General features: G+C 41.9%; 1 long non-coding RNA gene across 1 annotated transcript in view; it reads left to right on the top strand.

Moving 5' to 3' along the window:
* Positions 1-3,381, top strand: part of LOC114057996 — a 12,176-nt gene extending 8,795 nt beyond the window's left edge. Inside the window, exon 3 of the long non-coding RNA XR_003571353.1 lies at positions 3,203-3,381. This is a non-coding gene — a long non-coding RNA (uncharacterized LOC114057996). The remainder of the gene's footprint in view (positions 1-3,202) is intronic.
* Positions 3,382-10,778: the final 7,397 nt, after the last annotated feature.

Here is a 10,778-nt window from a genome sequence, read left to right as displayed (position 1 = left end):
CCACACATGGAAAGATTTACTATCCATAAAGATCATCCCCATAATCTGGTGCTACAGGAGTCCCTACCTCTCTCTGAGGAACATGTGATTCTTGCAGACATCTTCAGTGATTAAAGGTAACTCAGATTAGAAAATCCTTTGTATGCAGTGCATTCAGCTCAAGACTGAAACATCTAAATTAAGGCATCTAAATGTAAGGTCTTGATTCAGGTGCCTAAATATAGGCGCCTAGTGCTTCTCAAGATGCCCTTGTAAATTTGTTGAGATACTCATTTGGCCTTCAGCTGCAAGTCTAGAAGAGCACAGGTCTCCTGAAGGTCATGGCTATATCTGCCAGCTGTGGAGATTTCCTAGGTCATCTGAAACGGCACTGGACACCTATGTTTACTAATTGAATAGGACCCTAATTACTATTAGATCGAGGAGCACAGAGAGAGTCAGTAGAGAGGTTCAGCTCTCACCAGGTTGGCAGCTGGATCTGCATAACCTTCACTGAAGGTACTGACTATAGCAGTGGTTGAGGCACCAAGATCACCTATAGACACTTGCAAACATCTAATTTTAGGTGTCTTTATCCCAAACTGAGACCCACTCACAAAGTGCTTGTTGTAACAAAGAATGAATTCAGAAATGGAAGGCAGAACATGTGAAAAGGAGGAAATTGCCTTTGTCAGTGCCTCAGCAACACATACAAATACTGGCTGGTACAAGTCTCTTTCTGAACATTTCAGTGAATGCCATGTCTAGAAGAAAGGTGACTATGAAAGGGCAACTTTCTCCTTTTACCTTCCACTTTCTGAGGTTAAACAGTGCCTCTTCTATGGAAGACTTACATCAGTGAGCAGCTGTAGTCCAGATACAATGACAGTTTTTGTCATAATTGTCCTGTTCCTTTATTAACACAATTGGCTTAAGCACCAATCACTGCATTAAAAGTAATCTGAACTTTATTGTGCCCTTCTGTTTCAATAAGGAACATCTACCATATGCTTGACAGAAAGGGACAATACTGGATGGTAGAATATTTGAAATGCTTCCAAAATTAACCTTGCAGTTTCTTACACTGTTAAAAACAATTCTCTCCTGCTGCTCAGTGCAATTTGCACTGAGGTGCTGGGAGGGAAACAACCTTGAATTTTCTTATGACACTGACTTCCATTACAATAAATCTCAAGGTGAGAGCAAACAGGAAGATATGAACCTCTCTTACAACCATGTTTCTGGATAGCATTATAGCCAGAGATGTTCTTTATAGTCTCTGCTGGAAAAAATACACCAAATTTTATTGGCAGTGTGTCTCTGATAGATGCCACTACTGTCCTTGTTTAAACCAGCATCAAATCACTAAAAATAACTTGAAAAAAACCCCCAACAAAACAACCTGTTATGAGAATTTACATTTAATGAAATAGAAAAGTTAAAAAAAAAAATCACCCGGAAATTAAAAATTAAACTAGAATTTGCTAAAATAAAAGTATTGGATTAAAGATGTGTTTTTTAGAATGTTGAATTCCAGAAACTAATCCAAATAGGTGTAAAATGGAATAGTTTGAAAAACTGACCAAAGAAGTGCTAACTATGCATGTCAAAACCCCATTTTCTTAACCATTCACTGATTCTCAACTTGTTTAATGTCTACTTTTAGCACTGTTCTTTAGAAACAGAGTTAACTCTTTAGAAAGAGTTTTACAAGACAATGCCATACCAATAACATGAAATATCACTTTATAGTTTCTTCCTAAGGATTACAGTCCCAGAAAAAGAAAATACAGTCTTCCTTTCAAGAGCAGAAAACTGTGTCCTATCAAACCTGTCATTTTTGCATCTATCAAGATTATTATCACATGTTATTCTGCAGTTCAGAAAAATAACCTGGAAAGTTCCCTGGTACACATGACCAACCAAGCATTAGTCTGAGTGCCTCAGATTCTTGCTTCACTTTCTGTATTCACTTTTCCTGTGATAGCTTAAGTGAGATTTTCTGTGGTAATGTGTTGAGTCTTCCAGAAGTCTAATCATAGCTTTCCAATACATAATCCTGCAATCAGGACCTCTTGCACAGTTAGCTGCACCAGCAGCAAGACTGTGGGCATGTAGTGAGAAGCTCTGGAAACTGAGGTAGAGCTGCTACTGAGAAACTCAGTTCTGTGAAAGATAATAGCTTTTTAGAAATCGAAGTCAGTGACCTGAATAGGAATGAATTTAGCCATTCCAGACCTAGTTTCTTGCCTGATCTGATAGAGATCTGTAATATCAATGGAGCTGTGCAGTACAACAAGAGCCACGTGTGGTTGTGAGATTGCTTGTCTCATTTGTAATGCTGTTATTAATATTGAATTCCAACATCACAAGCATGGAGCATATATTACTTGTGTACCATTACTTGTGTAACATGATTGTAGCACATTTAGCAGTGACCTGCTTACTTGTTATGAACAGAATCATAGAGTCAACCGCGTTGAAAAAGACCTCCAAGATCATCAAGTCCAACCCTTTATCCAACACTACCATGGTTACTAGACCATGGCACTAAAGGCCACATCCAGTCTCATCTTAAAAACCTCTAGGGACAGTGAATCTACCACTACTCTGGTCAGCCCATTCCAATGTCTGATTGCTCTCTTTCCTTGCCCCTCTTTTTGCTATTGATGTATTTGTAGAAGCACTTCTTGTTATCCCTAACAGAAGTGGCTAGATTAAGTACAAATTGTGCCTTTGTTTGTCTAATTTTCTTTCTACATGCCCCAATTATATTGCTAAACTCTTCATGAGTAGCCAGCCCTTTTTTCCATAGTCAGTAAGCTCTCTTTTTTACCCTAATTTCCTTCAAAGTCTCCCTGTTCAGCCAAGCTGGCCATCTTCCCCGCCAGCTTGCCTTTCAGTACACTGGGATGGGCTGCTCCTTCTTGAAGCATGTCCATCCCTCCTGGACCCCTTTGTTTTCAAGGGGTGTTTCCCAAGACACTCTCTGAACCAGTCTTCTGAGTAGGCCAAAATCTGCCCTCCAGAATTCCAGGGTAGAAATTTCATTGATGGCTCTCTTTGAGTCCCTGAGTATTGAAAACTCTGTTATTTCATGGTCACTGTGCTCCAGACGGCCTCTGACCACTACATCTCCCACCAGCCCCTCTCTGTTTGTGAACAGGGCCCCACCCCTGGTAGGCTCATTTATCAGCTGGAGCAGGAAATTATACACTCTAAGGATCTCCTAGACTGCCTCTTCTTTGCTGTGAAGAGTTCCCAGCAGACATCTAGCATGTTAAAGTCACCCATGAGAACAAGGCCTGGCGACTTTGGGACATCCACTAGCTGCTTGTAGAAAAATTCATCACCCTCATCATCCTGGTTGGGTGGTCTGTAACAGATTCCCACCAGGATGTCAGCCTTGTTGTCCTTCCCCTTGATTCTGGCACTCGACCTTATCGTTACTGACTTCAAGTTCTACAGAGTCAAGACAGTCTCTAACATACAGAGCCACCCCTCCACCTCTCCTACCTTGCCTATCCCTTCTGAAGGGCTTGTAACCATCCATGGCAGCACTCCAGTCATGCAAGTCATCCCACCACGTTTCTGTGATGGCAACTACATCATAGCTTTCCTGCTGCATGATGGCTTCCAGCTCCTCCTGTTTGTTACCCATAATGTGTGCACTGGTGCACGTGCACTTCAGCTGGGCTGCTAATTTCACTCTTAACTCAGGCTTTCCACCCTTAGGTTCATCTCTGGAGAGCCTGGTTTCAATCCCTTCCCCCTTCAAACTTAGTTTAGAGCCCTCCTGATCAGCCCTGCCAACTTATGGGCTGGAGAGTCCTTTTGCTGTTGCTAGATAAATGAAGCCCATCTGATTTTGGGAGGCTAAGTACCATGGAATTTTCCCCATGGTCAAAGAAATCAAAATTCCGCCAGTGGCACCAATCCTTTGGCCACCTATTGATGAGTTTTTCTACTCCTTATTCATCTCCGCTTCTGCAGGAACTGAGATGAACACCACCTGTGCTCCTGTTCCATCAACTAATCAATCCAGTGCTTTTTTAGCCTGGTGCTTCTTTCTTTAATGTCATCACTGCCAGCCTGGACTGCCTGCCAGCGGTGGATAACAATCAGAAGGCTGAATTAGCTCAGGGAGTCTCCTACTAATATCACTCACCTGGGCTCCAGGAAGGCAGCATCCCTGTGGGATGGGTCCAGTCAGCATATAAGGCCTTCGGTTCCCCTCACAAGAGAGTCACCTACTACAACTACCCTTTTTTCTTTATAGCTGTGGTTGTAATCCATCTGGTAGACAGGGTGCAACTGAGAGACCCTCCTGGCAGATCCTCTTCTTGCCTGCCCTCTGCCTGACTCTCTGGGGCCAGGGCCTCATACCTCTTCTTTAAGGGCACCGTGGGAGGTGATGGGGGTCAGGAGGGGATTCCTTTACTTCTTCAATCAGGGACCCGTTTCCATCCCCACCCATCCACTTGGTTTGCTCCATTTGCCTGATGGCAGGAGGGCAGGGCTTCATCATCTCCTGCTGGACTTCTTTTATGGTCAAAAGGGTATGACTCCACCAGTCTATTTCCCTTTCACTCTGCCTAATATTTCTTAGCCTCTCCACTTCTTCTTTGAGCTCTGCCACAAGCACAGCAAATCATTCAGCTGCTCACACTGTATATGTGCATCTCTCCCACTGTCCTCTGGTACTGACACCAGGCTCAGACACTGTACAGCCAGTGACATGAGCAGCTGTGTCCTTCCTGGGGGTTCCGCCTGGGTTAGCACATTCCCCCTGAGAGCAGCAGCAACGGTTTTCACTCCTTTGGAAACCACTTCTGGGTCTAGCTGAGTTGTGGGGGAAAAAGAAAAAAAAGTAAAAAAAAAAAAAAACCCACACAGCCACACACCTACCTCACAACCCACCAGAGACAACTAGGAGGGTGGTTGTGCCCTGCCTACACAAACTGCCACGCCACACCCCCATTTGCATCCCCCAAATCACCTGCACTCCCTGGAACATTTTAAATCTCCCACAACTACCTCTGCTCCACCTCCTGGTCAGCTGATTAGGCCTCGCAAGGCAGCTGGGCTGAAACACACTTGGGAATGGACCTATCTGGTCATTAAAAAAAAAGTACTTCAGAGTCTTTCTGTTGCTGCTTTACAGTATAGAAAGGCGTCTGAAATATCAATTTTTGCTGGATAGTAAAAGTGCTGCCTGCACAAATACAATTACTATGATTCTGAATTCTCCCGTTTTAAAATTTTTCCTTATTTTGTTGTCTCTTGGGATAGCAATTCCCATTTTTATGATTCAGACAAAAGAGAATTAAAAGCCTACAATGTACCTTGTTTGTGCTCTGACACTTTCTATTTTCATTTCATAGATCATTGTCACTGATTTAAGTTTAGCTTAGATGCCTGGGCATTTTTTACTGCCAGTACTGTTCAGTACCGTTCATTAGTCAACTATGTACATTTTCAGGTACTTCCATACCTTTACATTCCTGTCCTTGGTAATTCTAAGTATTCTGACCTCCACCATCTTGATTAATATTCACTAAACCTGTACAGAAGTAGAATCAACAAAACTATACCAGACTCTAGTTCTTAAGAAATATTTCTCCTGATACTGCATTAAAGAGCATATAAACACCTCTAAGGCAATATAAGATGGAAAGCAACTGCTTGCATCAATAAGTCATTAGCAGCAATTAGGACAGAGCTAAATTGGCATCTGGCTATTTCAGATGATGATAGAAGTCTAATTGTAAAAACTATGAGAATGTAAAAGAGGTATTGGAAATCCATACTCAGTGAACTAATGCAGGCAGTGTGAGCACAAGCTGCAAAAGTCACTAAAATTTGACAAGCGTTTTTGAGCAACACAGTTCTGATAGCAGAGAAAAGGCATATGAAGTGTGAAATAGTCTGTAGGTTAATAGCTGATAGACTGCCTAGTCTTTTCCCAAGTTCCTTTACTAGGTCTAAATAGTCAGCAGCAGAGTGAGTATAAACACAGCCAGTCTTCTCTTGCACAGATGTTACTGCACTGATGTCAGGTGAGTAGCATTTTGTTAGTAAAAATAAAATTTGGTCTACAATGAGAAAGCAAAGCACAGATGAAATGTCATTTGATAAAATATGCCAAAGCAAGTGAGAGAGTGGTGTTGATACATCTCATAAGTGCAAGCAGGTGGGAACTGCTGGAGATGGGACAGGCAACCAGCATATTCCAGCATAATGAAATTCAAATAAACTCTACACTGTATTTGGATACCTTTCTGCTAGGATTCATTTGCAATTGTTCAGACTGATTTAGACACCCATCCATGAGTGTGTGGATCTCCTGCATGTATCAGTCATGCATGAAATGGCCCAAATCCTCCTTAAATCTGGAATTTTGGTTGATATTCGTGGGATATATCCACTTTGCTAGCTGTGGAAAACAACATAGCTTTTTCCTGCAGTGTAAATATCATCACTGGTATTTTTGCACTTAAAAATCTATAAGTTTTGCATGTGCAAAAAATATGCTGTATTTTTTATACCCGGTGTCCAAAATACTCCGAAATTCCACAGAAATGACTGCTAATGAATATAGCTTAAGTCTGACGTTTCAGTCTCTATGTCTATTTAGTACTCAGCACTTCTGCTGTGACTACTTCTAATGGGCTGAAAGGCAGATGCCTGTGTGGCTGGAGGCATATTATTACTTCAGGTGCTTTCATGCAGGTCATTAATCCTTTCTCTGCCCATGCTTGTTGGGACCATCAGCATCTACCAGCCATTTATTGCGACAATGATGCTACACCAGACCTACATACAGACTTTTTTATCTGTAGCATTGTGTAAGGCCTCAAGCACTGCCAGTTCAATGTGAGAATCAAACAATGGTGTGGCAAAAGAAGAATTCACTTTGGCTCAAGTAGCCTGTGCTTGAGGCATTGGTCTGATTTGAAGGCACTGAAATAGCTGAAATGAGTATAGTCATTTCCAGTGGGCTTTAGAACTCTCTTCTGTGAAGTCCTGAGTGTGAAGCAGAGTGGCAGTTGTGGGGCTCTTTGTGCTTATGACTATAAACATAAATCCTTCATTCAGATGCTGTGATGCTGAAAGCTGTAGAAATCCCCTAGGCTCATATAAAGAGTAAGGCTCTTTAGTAAAAAGGAGGGTTTGTTTTTTCCCCCCTTAAACTACCACAAAACCATGTTATTTCCATTTATTTTAAAACAGCTTCCTAGCAGCCAATAGATATTTATATTGATGGAGTATCCAGCTGAGTATGGCACTTCCTGATTCCAAACTTGGTTTTCTCCTACAGTGCTATTAGGTTGCTTTTATCTCAAAATGGTTTCCAGAGAACACCAGTGATATTATTTGACTCTTACACCTAGAGAGGCTGAAATCCTCAGAAGTTCATCCCCATGAGCTCTTCTTGGCCCTACTATAATTCAGTTAAAAAATTCTTAGCCAAACACACTTGTCTTACCACATTTCCTAGTGGATGCACATGAAATGAAATCCTGAAGGAATTAACTCTTGAGAAGAGCTGTCACTGATGTTTCAGGTGATGTGATATGACCATTAGGTTGAGGGACATGATTTTCCTCTCTGCTCTCCTTTGTCAAGACGCCACCTGGGGTACTGTGCTCAGCTCTGTGGTTTCCAGCATAGGAAGGACAAGGATCTGCTGCAGTGAGTCCAGAGGAAGGGCCATGAAGATGATCTCTCTGGTACTGAAAGAGTTGGGGTTGTTCAGTCTGGAGAAGAGAAGGCTCCAGGGTGACCTCATAACACCTTCTAGTACCTAAAGGCTGGAGAGGGACTTTTTCAAAAGGCATGTAGTGACAGGACAAGGAGGAATGGATTCAAACTGAAAGAGAGTAGGTTTAGATGAGGAAGTAATCCTGTTCCATGAGGGTGGTAAGGCAGGTTGTCCAGAGAAGTTGTGGATGCCCCATTCCTTGCAGTGTTCAAGGCCAAGTTGGATAGGGTTTTGATCAACCTGGTCTATTGGAAAGTATTCCTGCCTATGGCAGGGGAGTTGGAACTAGATGGTCTTTAAGGTCCCTACCAAACCAAACTATTCTGTGATTTTATGTTTATATGATATCTGTCCTCAAACTATTAAGACTTTCACACTATAGTAGAAGGGACTTGTATCCTTGTTTGTAAATGAAAATTTAATTCCAGAAAAGTTATAGGCACTATTCACCTTGCTGTTTAACTAGGGGGGGAAAAAAAAAAAATCTACTTTTTTTTTTTATGTACAAAGCAGAGCATTACTTGGTCTTTGATTCTCTGAATTTTCCTCAGTGTGAATCTGTTTTGTTTTTCCATTCTGTGTCTCATCAAGAACTGGAGAATAGGTTTATCACAGACCTGAAAATCTATAATTACCTCCTTGGAATAGGCATTTCTATATTTTCTTATATAATAGGCACATTTCTTCTTTCCTTCTCCCCTCACTCCCCTTAAATATCTTTCATCTTATTTTTTCCCCATCCAAATCTCCAAAATACAGTGTGGTCTTTTATTTTGAAACTACCAGTCACTATGTGAAACCATTTCATGTGCAGGTGATTAAATTCATTTAACTTAATTCCACAGATAATGCTAAGAGAAGTATCAAAAATCTCATAAGGCTGGTTGCAAAGCAGGAGCTGCCATGTTTTGACTTGAATTTTGTACCATCATTGTCCTCTCTACACTACATATGTTGGAAAAATCATGTGGAAAGAACCTTCAAGGATGTAGTAAAATGTACAGTTCCCCAGTCTGGGAAATGTGTACAAAGATTAAATACAAGGAGGGCTTTGTGCTTATTGCTGACAGACATCATTGTTGGGTCAGGAAGTTTAGTTTGCATACAGCAGATGAAAGGTCTTATCTACCAACTCTGAAACAGCAATTTAAACTACAACATCTCTATTACTTCCTGATGCAGGTAGGCTATTATTAATTTGCTATCTCATCAGGCTTATGTGCTTCTAAATTTGTCCATCAAGCGAAGATTTTAACAAAGAGCTTCAGTTTACAATGACAAGTAGTGAAAACATAGAGAACGTTCTCTTTTGGGAAAGAGTAAAAGCACTGCCATGGGAATTAATGAGGTGATAGTTGGTGCAGAGGATGCTCGGCACACACAGCACTCCCCTCTGGAGCTTAACGCATACCCTTTGCTGTGTGTGGGGCAAAAGCCATGGAATTTCAGTGTACGAGACCTAAGTTTGAAATTCAAGTTTTCCTACAGCTGTGAGTGTGGTGTAGGTGGCGATCAGGGGTGTGCCTGGGTGTGAAGCCAGCACACTTCACCCTTAATTCCTGATCCCAGAGCTCCCAGCCATCCTCTGCATGCATGAAACAAGGGGTCTGCCCAAGACAAGACACTGCCTTGTGGGCCTTAGCTCTCAGCCCCTGCACAGCAGAGCTGTTGGGCAACTGCTACAAGAGCCCTCCAGGGGGAGGAGATTCCCTGGCCTGGAGATTCCCCTGGGCACCTCCTGCTGCGACTGGATGGATTGACAGGAAGTATTTATGCGTTAGATGTGTTGATTAACCTGGACAAGAACCTAGCCATCCAAAGGACCTGCCCAGGCAGTTTCTCCTGCAGAACTGACCAGACTGTGCATAGATAAGATACTGGTAAATAGTGGAAACTGTGCAGATGCAGAAATGGACACATAGCACAGCATTTGGTACATAGTCAAGATAGATACTTTGTGCATAACTTAATACTTTCAATAGAAACAGACCATACCTGTGCTGGAGTGGTTATGCAGGACCATAGCAAGTGAGCAGAGGTTTGGGGAGTCTCACCAGATCCATCTGAATGTGCTCTTGCAAGGACCCTCACAACAGAGACTCCCATGAACATCCGGACAGTAACCAACCATGCTGTTTGATGGACTGGAGCATTACCCCATGGAAACAACCCTTCAAATCTATTTATTTTTAACAAATGCTCTGTCTGTGAATGTTTGTGCAACAGTAGTGCAATGCTCCTGGGGCACTGAGAGAATGTGCACAGAGCAGCCCTGGGCACACTCAACACTCAGAAAAGAGAACCATAATTTCACCTCCATTAGAGCAGCCCTCCTTTATCATAGAAATCAACCAAAACCTATATCCTACTGCTGAAACTCCTGTTTTGGACTTCAGGTCTTGTGCTGATGCATATTTTATTATTTTACTGAAAGCGGGATCTGTAACAAATTTTTGTGGTGATTAGACAGTCTCCTTACAGGGAGAATTGAAGCAAATATTGTCATGGATAATTAAAAATGGATTCTACATATCTCAGGAGTCTATCTTTGTAACTTGGAGTAAGATCTCTTGCAATCTTATCTGCCATCTTGCTTGGGACTCCTCTTACTTACTAATAAGAGTCTGCTTAAGAGCTAGGAACTCATGGCTCCCCTTATAAAATGCATTTTGAAGGAGCAGTTCATATGTTTTAAACATTTCTCAAAACCTTTGGTGATGGAGTGTTTGTGCCCATGTTTACTTGTTCCTTTGTTTAACTATTCTAACCAGAGAGTTCTTGTCCAGCTTTTTCTTTTGCTGCAAATTATCCTAATCTGCTGCTTGTCCTTCTTGTCCTCTGCACAACCACTGCAGAATCACCTTTCTTCTGTTTTCCTACCAGCCTGCAAAGATAGTGAAACCTTTTGTATTTCAGTCATGCCCTACAAAAAATATTTTCGAAGTGCCACTTTTCTTAACATCAAACAGAGGGTCTTTATCTCTGTGGATATGTAACATCTAAACAAGGACACGGTACTCCTTGTCAAGCTTTA

Source organism: Empidonax traillii, unplaced genomic scaffold (assembly GCF_003031625.1).
Source record: "Empidonax traillii isolate 1590-97213 ecotype Southwest subspecies unplaced genomic scaffold, ASM303162v1 scaffold157:size2224338, whole genome shotgun sequence".
Lineage (NCBI taxonomy): Eukaryota > Metazoa > Chordata > Aves > Passeriformes > Tyrannidae > Empidonax > Empidonax traillii.
Note: the sequence above shows the minus strand (reverse complement) of the source record. Positions and strands in the feature narration are given on the sequence as shown.